Consider the following 19,323-nt stretch of genomic DNA (forward strand, 5'->3'; position numbering starts at 1 on the left):
TTGCGCGGACTCCGCGGAGTGGACTGGATCCAGTGCATTTGTTTGCCTGTTGGTGGTGAGTGTTTGACTCGGTTACCTACAACACCTATCTGTTTGAACGTACATTTGAACAGATCCTTCAAACCAAGGAATCCAGTAATGAAAAGGCATCGATCAACACATTTTTTCCAAACTTTGAATCAGGCTAAAATTGTCTGGGATACACAATGTAAAATGAAAGGATTGTTTGGCGGACATTTAAACATCCGGAATATGACTCCTAAACGCGAACAACTTGAACATTTACTCTGTAATTCCAATATTGACTTTCTAGGATTATCAGAAACTTGGTTAAATCGTTCCTCCGCAGAGTCAGTAGTAAATATGCCTAGATATAATGTTTTTAGAAAAGATCGGGAGCAGGGGAGGGGTGGAGGGGTTTTATTGTATGTAAAAAGCACTTTAAAATATAATCAAATTGAATGGCCAAGTGAAGTTGGTCTTGAGTGTGTTGGTGTGGATATCTCACTTTCTGCCGAAATGTCTTTCATTTTAATTTGTATGTATCATAAACCTTCAGCAAAGTTGGATTTTTATGACCAATTGAAACAACTTCTTAACCACTGTGATTTGAAAAAGGAAGTAATTATCATGGGAGATTTTAATATTAATTGGAATGAAAGGAAGGAAAGAAAAAATGTAAAACAAATTTTTGACTATTTTAACTTTACACAACTGATAGAACAGCCTACTAGAATAACCCCTCACTCTAAAACTAAAATAGATTTATTGTTTACAAATAAACCTGAAAGAATTTTAAAGCATTATAACTTGTTGACAGGGCTGTATGATCATAATGTAATTTTTTTTTCAAGAAAACTAACAAAGCAACACTTTTTAAATTCATTTAAAACCACTGCCTTTTGTGATATAGTCCCTAAAAATGTATGGGCGGTTTGGACGACGACACACGGGCATTATACAATTTCATTGCATTGCATATAATGTATGCTGGCCAACTAGTCTAAAATTAAGAAACCCCTAGAACACAGTAAAAAAAAAAAAGAAAGAAAAAAAAGATAAAAACATAGGAACATTGTGTACAATTAAGATAGGCTAATTCATTTATTTTCCAATATCCAAATATGATACTAAATACCACAGGGAAAAGGGCTATTTGTGACGTGCTGTCTTTGCATTTGAACATTGCACATTTTAAACAGGACACGCATTAGCTGAATAAATGTTAGCCAATACAAACATATTTATAGAAAACAGTTGACAATGAATAGACAGGCGTCCAATAATAGCATAACCGTCCAATAATAGCATAACGAACCACTTATTCTAAAAATAATATAAAGTAGGCTAGGCTATAAGTTCCGAATCCGACATATAATGAGGGCTGTATTAACAGTAAAACGTCCGTCATTTAACGAATTTTAAAAGCAGGGATGGATAATACAAAATACTTTTTGACAAAAAAAACAAGCAAAAACAAAATTTAAACTTAGCCAGTCAATTTTCATTTTACAATGATCTTCTCTCTCTGTGTGCGCGCGTCCGTGTTTGTGAGAGAGCTCGTGCAGCACTCATACAACGGAACTTTTTAATCCATAAGTAACTAACGCGCTAGTTTTCATACAAAATAAAAATGTAACATAATTAGGTACTTTAGTTATAATTAACACAATAACGTAACACATAGGCTACGTTTCTCAACAATGAAAATTAATGAATAAATAAACGCCTGTTTCTCCAGACTCGCGCTTATCATTAGGCTAATCCATAAATCACAGCACTTTCATAATCACTAACGTTAAGCCATAGCGATTTCAAGATTTATAGTTCAGCATTACTTGAGCATTTTATTATTTGCATGACTGAATGATGTCTTTTCTGAGTGACCATGAATAACTTAACAGAGTATTTTAAGATAATCCATGCGATATGTGTGATCATCGAATCCATAAGATTAAGTTAACTCAACAATCAACTTCCCACATCGACCCCAGGCCGTTTACCTTCAGGAGAAGTACTGTACTGTACTGTCCTCACTTATGAAATCAGTCATACGGCGGCCGCGGGAGTGGAAGGGATCGAGCGGGAATCTTTATTGGTGTCGATTTTCAGTCTCTTTTTAATGATAGGCCTTACGCATCTGTCAATCATCCTCGCTTGCTATTTGGGGAATGAACCCAGCGCTATGATTGGTCGAACTCTTCTTCTTTTGCTGTTGCTTGATTTGAGGACAGCGCGTGCACAGAGGCGTCACCAGGGTTGCGTTCAGCCCCGACAAAACGTTGCACAACGTTTTTTAAACAGAAACGGTGATGCGTTGAACACACTGTTCTGATGACGCAAGAGTTGCAACTATGGCAGCTGAGAAGGCCATTCTTTGTGTTCTTTGTGAAGAATTTTCGGAGCCTGATGAAGTCGGTATAAATATGTGTTTAATACTACAAAATATGCGCGATGTTACAGTTACTGCACTTGCCGCCCAGAACAAAAGAGAACATCCCAATCGAGTGAAGGGATTGCTGAAACTGAAGCACACATCTTACCTAATTCAGACTAAAACACATCTATTTAGCCTCACATACTGACTTTATTTGTAGTTCATACTGTTTTAATACCCTGTATTTTCTTTCTCATTTTTAGCAAAAGCACTTAATTGCCATTGTTTATTTCTATACCAAATGTCATATACTTGCAATGAAGCTAAAAATATAAACAACTAGGCTACATCATTATGTTGATATCCTATATTTTTACAATAAAACTAACTTACGACAAACATGTCTTCTAATATCCTCAGTTGTTGCGTATACCGAGCTGCATCGAACACATTTGTAAATTACTTTCCTTGAACCCATTGTGCGAGTTCACTTTAATACCACGTGCTTTATATACATGTTGCTGCTGATTGGACGGCAGTTCTGACACACCCACCAAACAAGAGAAAACGTATCTCAAACCCCGTTGCACACCGGTGCACGCCGTTTCCAGGAAACATGAACCCGGAAACCGTACAGCCCGGAAACCGTAGCAAAACGTTGCGCACCGTTTTGAACTTGAACGTGCCCCTGGTTTTTGCGTAGTTTAGAGTGACAAATCGTATCAGCGTACTTTGAAGTCAAAATGCGTATCCGCTACGCAAAATGCGTACAGGTTGGCAGGTCTGAAATGTGTATGTATTGATGGTATAAAATCTTCTTATATTGCTTGCCCCAAAGGGGTTCCACAAGGTTCTATTTTAGGACCAATTCTATTTTCACTTTATATTAATGATCTACCTGGAGTATGTAAAGATGTAAATGTTCAGTTGTATGCAGATGATGTAGTCATTTTTACCCATGCTAAGAATTTTGAAAAAGCCTCGATTACTTTGACTTTTGCTATGACCAATATACAGGATTGGCTTACCAGGACAGGTTTAGCATTGAACACACACACAAAAAACCTGTGTGTATGATGTTTTCAAAACGGTTAGTAGAGATGACACATTCAAATGTATTTCTGAGAGGGGAGGAACTTGAAGTTGTTACAGAGTTTACGTATCTTGGGGTTACTTTGGATTCTACTCTCACTTTTAAAAGCCATGTAAAGTTGTCTAATATTGTAAAATTTAATTTAAAGAATTTTAAGTACATTAGGCCATTCTTGACAGTTGGTGCTGCAAGGTTGTATTTATATTCAATGATTTTTTCACATATTCAGTTTTGTTTCATAGTTGGTCATTCACAGGTGACAACTTTAAAGTTAATAGAAACACTGTATAAGAAGGCGATAAAATTGTTGGATAAAAAACCCCTCTCATTTCATCACTGTAAAATTCAAATAAAACACTAAAAATTTCAATTATGCATGTTTTATTTACAAGGTCTGGCATGGGCTTGCCCCACCTCCGTTGAAAGAATTCATAAAACAGAGGACAGATTGTGGTATTGGTACCAGGTCTGTCAGTAGAAGGGATTGTGAAGTACCATATAGGTGAACATCTTTTGGTCAGAAAGTATTATCTGTGATAGGGAGCAAATATTTTAATAGTTTACCGCAGTCAGTACGACAATGTTCAACTTATCACACTTTTAAAGAACATCTAAAGAAGTGGCTTATGACAAATCAGGTGTGTAAACATTTTTCTTAGGTATTTTTGTAATGTATTTTGGGTATTGTGTTTTTTGTATAGTTGAGTATTTGTTCTTGTGTGTACCTGCCTAGGGACTACGGACGTAAATTTGCAATGTTGCTATAATCCAGCTTGTTTACATTGTGTATTTTGTACAAATGTTCATTAACATGCTTTGTCCCTATCAAATAAAAACAAACTAAACTAAATTTGCGTTGAAAGTTCCAAGTGCATGCATGACAGTCACTAAAAATTAAAGGATGGAAGATGGACTGATTGAAAGGTATTTTTGTATAATTTGAAACAGTTTGGACTATATTATATTGTTGTTTGATTTTTTTCTTTTTTTTCGCATTGAAAAATTACAATAATTTAGATTTTGTTTCCATTTAAAAAATGTGAACTATTTCAATAATTTTTTTGACTTGTATGTGATAAAATCAGCAAAATTGTATTTTTTAAACCCCTAGTACTCCTTGTGTTATTTTATGCTGGTGCTGGGCCATTTACAAAGTACGATGATGAAACTGTTAAAAAGAAGAAATGGAGAAGGAAATATTCAGAATTTAGAACTTAAATTTAGTAAATTGTCATCAGCGATTCTTTTTCAACTACGCTTTGTTCACAGTTTGGATGCCACATTCTCTTAAAGTTCACACTTTTTATTCTCACCTTCTAAAAACAGTATTCTCTTTCTAATTTTTTTTTATAAATGTCAAAATACATTCTTTCTAAACCAAAGATATAAATTCTACTGGGAAACCAACGATGGCAAGACAAGAGATGACCATGGTTACGTTTGTTAGTACGAATGCTATAGAAGTACCCCATGAGTTAGATGACTTCAACCATTCTGAAGCGGAATGGAGAAAACAGATAAGTATGATTATGTTCTTCAATGCACATCTGAACGTATCATCTTACCTTTCTTATATACTTCCAATATATCTGTGCCGTGGCAAATGGAAGAAGCTGTGCTGAGATAATGGCTATGTTCAAAATGGCACACTAACTTTCTACTTACTGCTTATTGCACAGTGCATGCTGCCTACTACTTTTTAAAGAATAGTTTGTGAAATAGTTTACAATATACAACAAATAGTATACTACAGTTTCAGTGTAGTATGCTACATTAATTCAGCACATCTGTCCGAGTGCATTTTTTCCAGTTAAGAACGGGTTTAAATGCATAAAAAGTAGGAGGCTAAAGACTGCAGTTTCTTGCGTCAGTCACTAGAGCACCAATTGACCCTTTGCAGGGAGCTTGATTGACAGGTGATCTGACCAATCATACTTCGCCATCCGCCATTTTGTCCGACAAAGCAGTCAGGAGAGTTAGTAGATTAACATGGGAGGATTTGAACTTGAAAAACGGAGTGTTATGACGCCTTTCCGTGGTTAAAACAACATTCCTCCTTATGTTTGTTCATGTTTATTTGAGGCTATAAATTAACTAGAAGGAAGAGACGATCGGTTTAACTGATGCTCTACAGCGATCTGTCACGACACATTAAAGAGCCACAAAACGGTATTTATTGTTTAAATTTCTTTTAAAAAATGACCAAATTTGAAAGGTGAGACTTTGTTTAATATGTTTAATATCAAACGTAACCGAAAACTAACCTGCTCTGTCCTGTCTGTCAGCGTGTTGTCAGTCTCCTCTCTGCTCCGCGATGTATTTTTCACTGCGTGAGAACATGGTGTGGCGTGAGAACGGCGTAGCTTGTCGGACATAGCGACAGTAACTATGGGGGGCGGGTCTTTGCGAACGGTCAATTGGGATCAGAGGAGTGAGGTTTACTCGCACAGCGACTACTAGCTGGCCTCTGTTTAATATACTGTTTAAGTAGTACCATTCCCATGTATGTACTCACTTTAACTTTTCAAAAACAATTAGTTATGTATAATTTTTTTGTTATATAAAGTGTCAAAATATCATGTGGTGCAACCATCCAGAAACGTTGTTAAAATCACTCTAAATTTATTCAGATTTAATTTCTGCACTATTTGGTATGATTTCAAATGTGATTTATAATCCTTTACAAAATTGCAAAGCATTTGTATTTATATTTCCGTCATAATATACAAACAAACGTTGTCCAAATATGTCCATTATATGAAATATTATTTGGCAAGGCAAGTTTATTTATATAGCACACTTATGGATAATAAATCTATATCTACGCGGCTACTCTCGCCGATCGGTTACGTCCAGCCGCAGCCAATGTCGAACACACCTAAAGGCGGGCATACACTGTGTGATTTTCATCCAATTTTGAGCCGAATTCTGACTCGTGTGACTTTTTTTCGTTAACTAAACGTTACAGTGAATTAGAAATTAGTTAATTTTGTTGAAACACATGACTACATAGGCTACATTATGTATGAAATATAATATGGTACTCGTTGCTTTGAAAGCAAGTTTCATGTTTACAGCTTGATGCATGTCATTTAACTTCTCTTAAGTTAAGCTTTTTTTGTTACTCAGATATGTAGCAGAGGAATTCTGTTTAACTAAAGGTTACATTTGTTACTAAAATGTTTAAGTATTATAGTATGTTTTAATAAAGCTTAAATGCTTTAAAATGATAAACTATTCCATGTTTGACTCATATTTAATTATTAAAAGAGTTTAATTTCTATTGTCTATCCAGTCAATGTTTATATGGATTTTAAGAAGTAACTTGTTTAATTACTTGATGAGTAATTAAATTACTTTTCAGACAAAGTAATTAGAGAAGTATTTTAAATACAATATTGATGATGTAATTAGTAATTAGTAATTAATGACTTTTTTGAAGTAACTTACCCAACACTGGTTCGGACATATTGTAGACTGTTAATAATTAATTATATGCCTATAATTCATTGTAATCGACATAAATGTTGTAGACAATTTTTAATAAGGAGGAAGCTTATATGTAATATTTTATTATCCTCACGGCGCGTTGGTTATGCGGTGATGCGCTATGAAATTATTGTGTGGCAAAATTAATTATAATAGCCTATCAGTTTAATAATAAAAGTAGCCTAGGCCTTCCCTAATAATAAAAATACTAATAATATAAAAATACTAATAATAATTTAATACATAAATTGGAAATGCTAAATCATCTTGATATTGATAGCTGAGGCTTGTTTTGACAATATCTCTTGATACATGATATCGTCTATAGGCGCAACCCGGCACGGGGGTTTATCGCACTGATATTTCACTGTTTTTCACGCATATTTCACACGTATAGTGTGAGCAGTGAAGTCGCAGCTCAACGTTTGGACCGTATAGACCCCTTTTGCGCCGATGTCACAGTTAGCTGGAGGCAAAACAGAGTGAAAACTGGAGGTGGCCAATACAAACTAGCACAGATTCGACTACATAATAAGGAGCTTAAATTACTATTATTATTATTAAATGTCATCTTGTTGTGTTGTTGGGTTCTAGAATCGACGGAGTACAGGCTCCAATTTGACATTTTATCGCATAATGTTTTCTAAATGATTGTGATTATTTGTGAATCATCTATGATTGTTGTTTTGATTGATTGGGACCAGACTTTTTGAAGAACCTGGTAAGAAAGGGTAATCAAATACATACCGTAAAACTTCAAATAATAGCCCGGGCTTTTATTTTCCCAAATCGCCGAACTGCACCGGCTTGTATTTGAGACAGGCGTCTATATGAGACAGGCCTTTAATTTAGTGTGTTGAGACTTCACCCTGTGCTGCAATATACATTTAGTTTTACATTCATTTACAGAAATCAGCTGGTTGAATGAAAATTGCTGATGTTATCGGATTTTCAGGTGATATTCTCAATTCATTCAGTTAACGGACGCTCTGAGGTAAAGTGAATTCAGACTGCAGACTAGCAACGATTGTATTTAATTGTACAGTACAACATAGTACAGACATGATCTTAATTCCATAATGTCCTTAAACATAACAATATTGCTGGCCATAAACTGACAAAGTGCGCGTTCGGTGTGCGATACCTCGAGTTGTCATAGACGCGACGCGGCGCTAACTCTCTCTGCCTGCCTTGCTTGCGCTAACAGCTCCCGTCCAGATGCACAGGGCTCTCTTGCGTGCGCAATCTGCACCATAGAACTGGCTTAAACAGACGATCTGACGGGTTTTAGAAGATTAGATACAACCCGAAACTAAAAAACAGACCAGGCCTCTATTTGAGACCGGCCTTTATTTATCCAAACCTGTAGCCACACCAGGCGTGTAAAAGAGACAGGCGTCTATTTGGGACTCGGCTATTATTTGAAGTTTAACGGTAGTTAAAAAATTAATATGCTGTATCTGGAATTTTTATGTCAAGAAAATATTCACATAATTACAATTGCACCGTAATGTCACTCTTTACATTGTCGTCTTTGTGTCTGGCCTTGGTGCTGGCTAGGCAGAACTACGGATCGTACCACACGTCTTGTACGTGACCATTCAGCACATAGTTATAGGCATCTAAAGATGTATATGCCCTCAGTTTCTCTTTACGCTCAGTTTCTCTATCGGGCAGGTGTAGAGCAGGCTTCTCAACCGGAGGTAGCGTTGACGTTAATCCTGTCAGATCATCCATCCATTAACTCAGTGTACGGGTCGGCCAATCTGGTTCCGTCCGTTAAAATTAACTTTTGCAAATAACAATCGCGGCCCTGGACAGTGAGTGACCTTGCACATTAAGATAAAATTGGATTTTCTCCAGTCATTGTTAAAAAACAAGCTAACAAAACTGGCAAACTAACGTTAGGGTTAGGGTTAGAGTGAAGCGGCCAGAGGGATCTTTCTGCCTCCAGCTAAGCCCCGCCCACACAAATACGTCACCATGTTTACCAACTGTAAAAGGGTCTATAGTGTGAGCACATAAATCCTGAGCTTTGGCTTTACATCGCATGCGATCTACTCGTTCAGTGTGAGAAGGTAACCTTGCTGAATTCACAGACATCGCACAGTGTATGCCCACCTTAATGACAAGAACAAGAAACAAAACCCACACCGTAACAGATACAGTATGGTTAAAGGTGGATTGTGTATTATTTAGGGGGATCTGTTGACAGAAATGCAATATCATATACATAACTATGTTTTCAGTGGTGTATAAAGATCTTACATAATGAATCGTTATTTTTTTTTAACCTTAGAATGAGCCATTTCTATCTACATACACCGCGGGATTGAAATGCGCCGACATGTTTCTAGTACAGGAGCCCTAAACGGACAAACGCATTTCGTCACCATGTTGTTCTTTGTGCAAAGAAACTACCAAAAGTCAGCGAATAAAACACTAACAGAAAGATGAACAAGTAACAATAATATGCACAATAACAAATCATTTTACTGAATAATTAAGTAAACATAGTTTCTTCATTTATCTTTGTATAGAAACCTCATTGCTGAACTGGCTACTCTCTGCTGTCTCAGACGATGACATCATTTCCTGTCGGCTGCTGTAACTTCTGTTGTCTGCAATTCGCAACCTCACCACTAGATGCCACTAAAAACCACACACTGCACCTTTAATTGACTGATATATATATATATATATATATATATATATATATATATATATATATATATTTTTAAAAAATATCAGTTTAAGGAAAAATAAGTCTTTTAACTACATTTAATAAACCAGTTGAAATTATGACAAAAAATACGAGATCATTATTTACAAAAACTCAAAAGAAATGCAAACATTTTAATTATTGAGCACTTGTAAAAAATAAATGTTAAAGGGGAAATGAAGCAGTCAATCAAGTTTAGATGATTTACAAGATGGATTTCCACTATAATCAACAATTATATAAGAAACATGACAAATGTAACATATAAAAGAAAAAACGTTATATCTTTCACGGCCAGGGCGCCACCATTGTGCAGTATTCTAACATGTGACGTCACAGGGTTGGTTGGCTTTAATAAACCTGGCTGAATGTAGGAATATCCCGACATCAAACTGTCTACACCACGGTGTTTCGCCCTGGCTGCGAAAGATATAACGTTTTTTCTTTCATATGTTTACATTTGTCATGTTTTTTTATATAATTGTTGATTATAGTGAAATCCATCTTGTAAATCATGTAAACTTGATTGACTGCTTCATTTCCCCTTTAAGGAAATTAATAATTTTAAGATAAATCATGGTCACACCACATGAAATTTTTTTTAAGGCTACGACCAATGTATCTAGATAGTTAATAAAATCACTTAGTTTAAAAATTGTATATGCATTTGTGTACACAACATTCTTAATGTTTAAACAATTACAACAGATATTATTATTTATCTTATTTTAAAATTGCCCTGTGGAAAATCTTTATTTTGACCCTTGGATCATATGGCCAGCATCGAAATTATAATTTGAAGTTTTAGATCTGTTGAAGTGCACATTTTCCCAAAACAGATTGGTCATCATACAGAGACCTGTAATCGTTGAGGAAATGTATCTTTATAATGTTCTGTTCCAAACCAATAGCTGTGTACCTTAAAACTTATGGCCATCAACTACTATGGATACACTTGGTGCATAGATCATAAACCATTACTATTGTTTATTTTAGGACACTTTTGTCTTTGCTTAACTCAGGATGAGAACGCAAAAATGAGAAAGATTTGTTCATATTGAACGTAATGGTCTAAACAGCAATTAATATAGTCTAAATAGAATTCAATTGATTGTACTATTAAACAGCGGAGATTTATAGATGTATAATTGGTTATAATTATAATCATAATCAATGAACTTTACACAGTTATTGAATGGATTTGAATCAACACCGAACGGACTTCAGCTGAAAAATGACACTAATTTCTTGTTAGTGGTTGTTTCAGTCCTCCTGATGTTCTCTTGTATATTTTCCCTTTGTGGGCTTCTAGATCGCAAGTACCTTTATTTGACACTGACACATACGTGCCAGCTTTGCAGGTACTGTATTCTGCTTCACACGGATCACATGTAAATCATCTGTGAATTCACATTTGGGCTTTTTTTACGCTGTTCAGGAGCCATGTGCCACTGTTGACAAGCAAGCGCTGCTCTGTCTCTTGGCTGTTGCTGTGGTGCTGAGGGTAATGACTAATGATTGAGATGCAGTTTGACCAATGTTTGCGTTACGCACGTGACCGACCAATGGTGGCGTGCGAAAAGGCGGGACCTAAAGCAATGCGGCGACTGTAGAAAGCAAAAGCCGAATCCTGGGCTTTTTTTTAGGTAAAAAAAAAGAGGACATGCCCAGGAAAAAGAGGATGTATGGTCACCCTAATATAGTAGGAGTTTAGTAGTATGCCATTCTGAACACAGCAATTCCTTGTGTTTAGCAAATGCTGGCAAATATACTGTAGTAGCTCATCTGAGTATTCCATGCATACAGAAAATGTGCATACTAGGCACAGTACACATACTGGATACTGCTGAAATAGTAAGAATAGTATAATAGTATGCCATTTTGAACACATCCAATGTCATAACATTTTTAGGAAGTGAGAAGAAAGGAAGTCACAATACCATCATGATGTGTTTGGGGCTGTTGTGTGTTCTTCTGCTGGTGGCCGTCACAGTCCTGTGCATAAAGCTCACAAAAGAAAACAAACCGCTCCAATCCGAGAAAGAGGAAAACTACTGGCTAAGTCTGACTAAAAACTTGACTGAAGAGAGAGAGAGAAGTTAAGGAAGGACTTGGCAAAACTCCAGGCCGGGCTTCATAAACATGGTAATCATTTTGGATTAATTCCACAAGCTAGAAATGTGCACAGTCTTCTTTTTTTCTTAAAAGTTTAAAAAGTTGCCTATCAGGAAGTGTTTGCACCTGAACGTTCCTCACAAACTGATATTTGACAGACTTCTGAGGCAGCGTAACGATTAATTAATCTACAACAAAATAGAGCGAACTTGGGTGATAACCAGGGCCTGAAATTAACACCCGACCACACGCCAAATGCGGGTGAATTCTGCAATTGGCGGGTAACACTGTCAATCTACCTGCCACATTGGCAGGTAGCCAATGAGAATCGACCCTTCGCGGGGAGTTTGATTGACAGGCGATCTGGCCAATCATAATCCGCCTTTTTTGTCCGACAAAGCAGTCAGGAGAGTTCAACGTTGGAGGATTTGAACTTGAAAAGTAGTGTACTGAGTAGGCCTACTGACATCTTTCCGCAGTTAAAACTACATTCCTTCTTATGTTCATTCATGTTTATTTGATGCTATAAATTAACTAGAAGGAAGAGATGATCGGTTCACGAGCAGCTTTAACTGAGGCACCACAGCGATCTGTCAAGACACATTACAGAGCCACAAAACGGTATTGTCTAAATTTCTTTAAAAATGACCAAATTTTAACGTTGAGACTTTGTTTAATATCAAAAGTAACCTGGACTGTCTTGTCTGTCAGCGTGTTGTCAGTGTCCGCTCTGCTGCGCGATGTGTTTTTCATTGCGTGAGATCATGGTTTGAGCGCGGTGTAGCTTGTCGGACATAGCAACAGTAACTAAAGGGGCCGGGTCTTTGCGAAGGTTTTTTTTTTTTTACAACTGTTGTTCTTTGACATCTAAACGAAGTCAGCCATTTCGTTGGATTTTTGTGCTAAAAAATGTGGCGGCACATTACTGGAGTAAAGAAAGCATCTGTGAAAGCAGCGCAGTTTGAGTGTTTCGGAACGTAGCCTATATGTGATCGGAGAGAACGATGAGGCCCTTCTCTGACTACGTTTGAATGTGTGAGTAAACTGTTGGTGAGATGAGATGAGATAATGCAACGCTGACATAGGCTACATTACAATGACAGTTGCACAGATGTTGGGAGTTGGGAACCGGTGAGAAAATGTCTGGTAGCCTACCCGGTAACTTTACCAGCAATATTAATTTAGTTCTGCTTAACGGTTCCTGAACGCTGTAACTAACAGCTGCCCAGCCATTAGTCTCAGCCTCAGACGTCACGCCCACGGAACGTTGGCTAAACGTCTGATGCATATGGTACACTTAACTGGAAACACTTCAGGAATGTTGAAGTCGTCATCTGATTGGTTGAATTTTATCGGATTTCCGGGGGGCGCGAGTGTCGCGTTTATTTTCGGTCCGCCGGGAAACAAAGCGCAGACGTGTGATTGCGGAAGAAAAACTGTTGTGTTTACATGAGTGACAATGAGCATTTATCAAGATCAGCTAAACGTAGGATTCTCAAAAGTATGCGAGGTTCACGGCATAGACTCTTTAAGAGATGTCCAGGAGTTTTGTTTGAGGCACTTAGTGTTTTCTTCTCCTTCTTTGATTTTCTATGCTGACTGACTTGTTGCACGCCGGTCTGTTGTTGTGGGGACATTTCCACGCCCCGAAACGTGACGCTGAACGAAACGTCGGTCAAACGGCCTTATGGGCGGGCCTTGGCCAAAGAAAGCTGCTATGAATTCCAGACCTTCAGCCGTCAGTCTGAAGGTCTGGCTACGCGAGACTACCCAGCCATCAACACAGCCGCGTGTGATTTGTTTACGAGCTGGTCTATATCTGTATTCTAAGAGTTATTATTACTTGTATGGATCTCATCTCGTTAATAACTTGACAGCACTTAAATGTGTATTCTTACAAGTTAAAGAACAAATGTTTGTGCAATTCCTTTTTTTCACCTTTTATGAGGCCAAAAAAAAAAAAAACTGGCTGGTAAAAAGTCACTGTGGCGGGTGGTCAAAAAAGTTAACTTCAGGCCCTGGTGATAACTAATTGAATATTTAAATTATGGATGAGCGAGTACAGCATTATCTGTATCTGTATCTGTTAACCATATGAATTATCTGTATCTGTATCTGTACTCGAACTGGGCGGGGCCTAACTGTGGACGGGATTTAACCCGGAAGTGGGTCGGGCTGTCTTGAAATGGGCGGGGCTTTAACTGGTATGTTATTTTAAGCATGCAATTGATATGGGTTGATCAGAAATTGTTATATTTATTGCTGATTAGAAAACTATTTACATGACGGCATCAGCTTTGAGCTTCAGATTAGTGGTTTTGATCATGATAACAAACAAACTATATACAGAACAAGTATTGCAACAATGAATACAACACATGCGGTTGCACTTATGAAGTAAAATGTAATGAACAAGAGTTTTCATCTCAACATAACTTTCTTTTTTTAACTTTTAATTTTTTTATGATCAGTGTGATTATTTTTGTGTGTGTGTGTGTGAGTGAGTAAGAGAGAGAGAGAGAGTTTGATAATGGAACCTTATTGTAAAGTGTTACTGGTCTGTTATACACCGATTCAGACGTCTTGTTAGTTCAGTGTTGGACAGATCTGTTGTTTTAACAATTCATTAAAGTGAATCGGTTCAAAGGAGTCATTACTTTGCGAGTCGGACGTGTACGCGTTGTGTGATAATCCCAGCAGTTAGGACATCGCACAAGATTGTGTCAACACAGAACACATTTCATAGTTTACCATCGTGTCATTTGATTTTGATAAATTGCGCGAGGGAGAGAGAGCAAGACATCGCTTTGAAGACGTGAGAGTGTGCGCACAGATATTGACTCGTATTACTCGTATAATACTCGTACTCGGCAAGTGCTTTATCCGTACCGGATACTCGTTTCAGCCGAGTATCCGGCTCAACTCTAATTTAAATAGTAAAATAGTAATTTATTGCTAGAAATGACATCAATAGTAGGGATGGGCGATACCAATTATTTTCCTTTCGATAAGATACCAAGTACTTTCAAGACCAGTATCGTCAATATCGACACCGATACTTATATGAAATATTTCTATTTGAGTGATTGTAATGTATTGTGAAAGCCATCATTATTCATATTAAATAAACTGCAATTGACATGACTCCCTTTTTGTTACATTTATTGAAACTGACTGAACATTACTCATCAAATAAACAGCACAGACACAACGGAAGAAGAAATCGTTCTCAATGACGTTCCTATTTAAATAAATATTTCTATGCGGCCTACTATTAGTATATAAATATTATAAAAGCACATGTTTTTTTTTTGTTTGTTTGTTTTTTTTTCAAAAAAGAAATCCATTGAGGATTGATACTTCAATTTGAGAATTGATGCTTTCAATACAATGCCAGTATCAAAAATATCAATACTTTAGGATCGATCCACCCATCCCTAATCAAAAGTAGAAAAATTTGGTCACAAACATACATTTATACACAAACTGATCACCAACAGCAACTTTCAGACGCGCCTTTATTTTTTAGTGCAACTGTCACGGAAACAAACGCACAGGATTGTGGGATATCAAAGGCAGCGAAAGGGTACATACTGTATACGGGGACATGCCTTGTTGGATGTCCAACAGAGACAGCATTTTTCAGCTTTTAAATGCAGCATAGGTGTCCATGATTGTCATAAAATAAATAAAAACTAAATAAAATCACTGTCTGCTCTTTATTTAATTATATAGAAAAGGCAGGAAATTAATGAAATTAGTTGATTTTTCAGGATTAAAGAGCTATTTTTCTAACATTAACAGATCAGAGCCCCAACCCTAAGTGGATGATAAATGACTTCAGTTCCTACTACATTTCCTCTGAGTGGAAGAACTGGACTGATAGCAGACAGGACTGTTTGCAGAGAGGAGCGCATCTGATGATCATAAACAACTACGAGGAAAAGGTGAGTGAGAGATTGTGTTTTAATATTAACCGGAAACAGTTTATGGTCTAAATAATATTTCATTCTACAGGATTTTATTGCAAAGTTTACCAGTGGAAACGTTGCCTGGATTGGTCTGACTGACAGTGATGAAGAGGGAGTCTGGAAGTGGGTTGATGGCAGCAACCTGGCCTCTGGGTGAGCAGTTTGCTTAATAATAATGTAAACCATACCTTTTAAACAAGCAGTGCGTAATGACGTAGCCACATCTGATTGGCTAATACAGAACACATTATGTATACATGTGTCACGTTTTGATGTGTTGAGTTCTGTTCTGTGATCTTGTTTCCCCCTGTCTTTGTGATTTTGGTTTAGTCCTGTTAGTTTTTCCCTGTCTGTTTGATTAGAAATGCCCATCACCTGTGTTCTGTTAATTATCTCATAAGTCCCAGTTCTTTTAAGCCCTGTGTTTTCCCTCAGTGTTTGTTGGTCGTCGTCATTTCATGGTTGTGTGTTTCAAGTCCTGGAGTTTCTTTTCCCTTGTTCCTGTATGTTCATAGAAGTTAAGTTTGTAAATAAATTACCTAAACCGCAGTTCCTGTGTCTTCGTCCTCGGCTCCCTACACAAACCTGACAACATGTGAAATAACTGTTACAAACAATGTATTTACTTACCTAACACTAAACAACATGTGACACAAACACAGGCTGTTCTGTTGTTGTAGGTTTTGGGCGCCTGGGGAACCCAATAACTACATTCCAGAAGAGGACTGTGGTGTATTACAGTTTAGGTTGGCTGATTTCCCATGTAATTGCATCTTTGTATGGATTTGTGAGAAGGATTTATAGGTTTAACAAAGCTGTCAAAGCATCAAATCTGTACATCCAAAGCAATGCAGTAACCAAATTGATTTGTTGTACTGTGCAAAACAATAAGAAGAGACTTTTTTTAATAATTATTTTTATTTGCATATTCATAGAAAAAAATGAGATGATATTAAAACAAATGAAAAATCTAATTTCGCACTCATTTGTCAATGCCTTTTTTGTGTAATAATTCTCATATTGTCCTTATGAAATGAAAAGGGAAGTCAGATTTGATCAAAACAGCGGAGGTATCTTATTTTTGCATATAGTTTTACTCTGACACTGTGTCTGTGGTGTTTATTTGGCGCGCCTAAGAATTCCATTGGATGTCTCCGATGGACCCGATTTTTCCCTAAAATCGGACAGGAGGAGCTCTAGGACTGACCTCGTGTTCACTGCCCCATCAGTCCGCACCCCACAGAACCTCGAGTTTAATTGACACATCAAACTCACTACTCCACCACAGACCCAGGCCATCAGCATGGTTTCATCTCTCAGTTTCTCCAATTAAGTAATTTATGTTTGTCTCTTATCCAATTCTCAGTGCCATTTGAGTTTAGAATCAAAAGGAGGATGCAGAAATAAAATACAGTGTAATCAGTCGGACGCACAGTGGCACAGTGCTCATTCAGTAAATGCACAGCTAAACTGTCTTGAGTCTGGATTTGAATGTGACTACTGTAGGAGCACGTCTGATCTCCTCTGGAAGCTGGTTCCAGCTGCGGCTGGCATAATAGCTAAAAGCAGACTCGCCATGCTTAGAGTGAACCCTTGGTATTTCTAGCTGATATGATCCTAGTGATCTGAGTGATCTGCTGGGTTTATATTCAGTGAGCATATCTGCTATGTATTGAGGTCCTAGGCCATTGAATGATTTATATACCAGTAATAATACTTTAAAATCAATCCTAAATCTAACTGGGAGCCAGTGTAAAGACCTGAGGACTGGTGTGATATGTTCATATTTTCTGGTTCTGCTCAGAATCCTGGCGGCAGCGTTCTGTATGAGCTGCAACTGTCTTATGGTCTTTTTGGGAAGGCCAGTGAGGAGTCCATTACAATAATCCACCCTGCTGGTGATGAAAGCATGAACAAGTTTCTCTAAGTCTTGTCTGGAAACAAAGCATCTAATTCTTGCAATATTTTTCAGATGGTAGTATGCTGATTTAGTTATTGCTTTGACATGACTACTGAAACTAAGGTCTGACTCTAGTGTCACACCAAGATTCCTGACTTGATTTTTAGTTGTTTGACCCCTAGAGTGAAGGTATGCATTCAACTTGAGAACTTCATCTTTGTTTCCAAACGCAATGACTTCAGTTTTGTCTTTGTTTAACTGAAGAAAGTTTTGGCACATCCAACTGTTGACTTCATCAATGCATTGGCACAGGGAGTCAATGGGGCTGTAATCGTTAGGCGATAGGGCTAAGTAGATCTGTGTGTCGTCTGCATAGCTGTGGTAAGCAATTTGGTTCTTTCTCATTATTTGGCTCAGAACAGATGAAACATTAATTTCCTACTATTTGGATCAGTGCTGAAATAACCACTTCGGTATACAGGTACTGACACAAGCAGACTAAACGTTGCTGCACCTTCACATTTAAAATAACGGTTCTAAAGGGGTGTTTTCGCATTGGTCCCATAGAAGAACCATATTTGGTTTCTTAAAAGAACCATTTTTTCTTAGCATAAAGAACATTTTAAAATTCTAAAGAACCTTTGTCAGTTATAAAGAACATTTTTGTAATAGAAAAGTTCCATGGATGTTAAAGGTTCTTCAAGGAATCATAGATGCCAGTATACCTAATTCAGCGCAGCGCCATGATAGGTATGAGAGCGAAGCTGTGAGGGATAGACTTACAGTGTTTTCTATGGCATCCGCTGTAAAAAATAAAATAAAAACAAAAGCTGTAAAGCTCCTAGATCTTATATAATTTTCCACAGCTCATATTGTCGAGTGTTTTTGTCTACTGAAATCTATTGGAAAGATATTTTTGCAGTGTTTCATCAGCAGAACAATTAAAAAAACACATTAACCCTATAACAGTCACACTAAGAAATATTTTGGCAAAAAATGATTTATTGCTAAAATTGTGTTCTTGACACCTCATTTAGCAACTTTTCCAGGTTTTTTTTCCAGATGACCCATTCACTAAGCAGACACACAATTCAACCAGCTGGTTGACTTGCACATTTAGGGTAATTCTCGTAAAATCTCGTAAAATGTAAAGTAAATAAACTAATACAACAAAACATAATTAATTATTAAATTTAATTTCAAATAATAAACATAATAGATCTAGTGACAATCTGTATTAAATTTAAGGTAAAAAAATATATAATAGAATAGAATAAAACAAATTATTGATATGATATGGTAACAAAGCATTGTTTTTTGTTCAAACAAAGGAACAACTTCTCATCCTTAGATTAGATGCATTTTAATATTTTGAATATATTTTATATCCAATGTACAAAAGAATAAATTGGAATAGAATATCAAACACATACACTTATATGGACAAAAGTATTTAGACACCCGACCATAACACCAAAAGGGACTTAATTCTAAATAAATAGACATTAATATTGAGTTGTTCTCCCCTTTGCATCTATAACAGCTTCTACTCTACTCAGAAGGCTATGTATTTAGTTATGGTCGTGTTGCCCTGTGTTCACTAAAGCGTTATAAGCCAGCTGAAAACGATAGGCGCTCTGCTGAAAACGCCTAGCT

The 19,323-nt window shown here is 36.9% G+C and overlaps 1 long non-coding RNA gene across 1 annotated transcript; it reads left to right on the top strand.

The window, feature by feature from the left end:
* Positions 1-4,892: 4,892 nt before the first annotated feature.
* Positions 4,893-15,725, top strand: LOC311081175. Its single transcript, XR_014605823.1, has 3 exons — positions 4,893-4,991; positions 11,594-11,826; positions 15,601-15,725. It is a non-coding gene; the product is annotated as an uncharacterized lncRNA (long non-coding RNA).
* The last annotated feature ends 3,598 nt before the right edge of the window (positions 15,726-19,323 follow it).

This window comes from Abramis brama, assembly GCF_963993115.1.
Source record: "Abramis brama genome assembly, chromosome: 4".
Classification (NCBI taxonomy): domain Eukaryota; kingdom Metazoa; phylum Chordata; class Actinopteri; order Cypriniformes; family Leuciscidae; genus Abramis; species Abramis brama.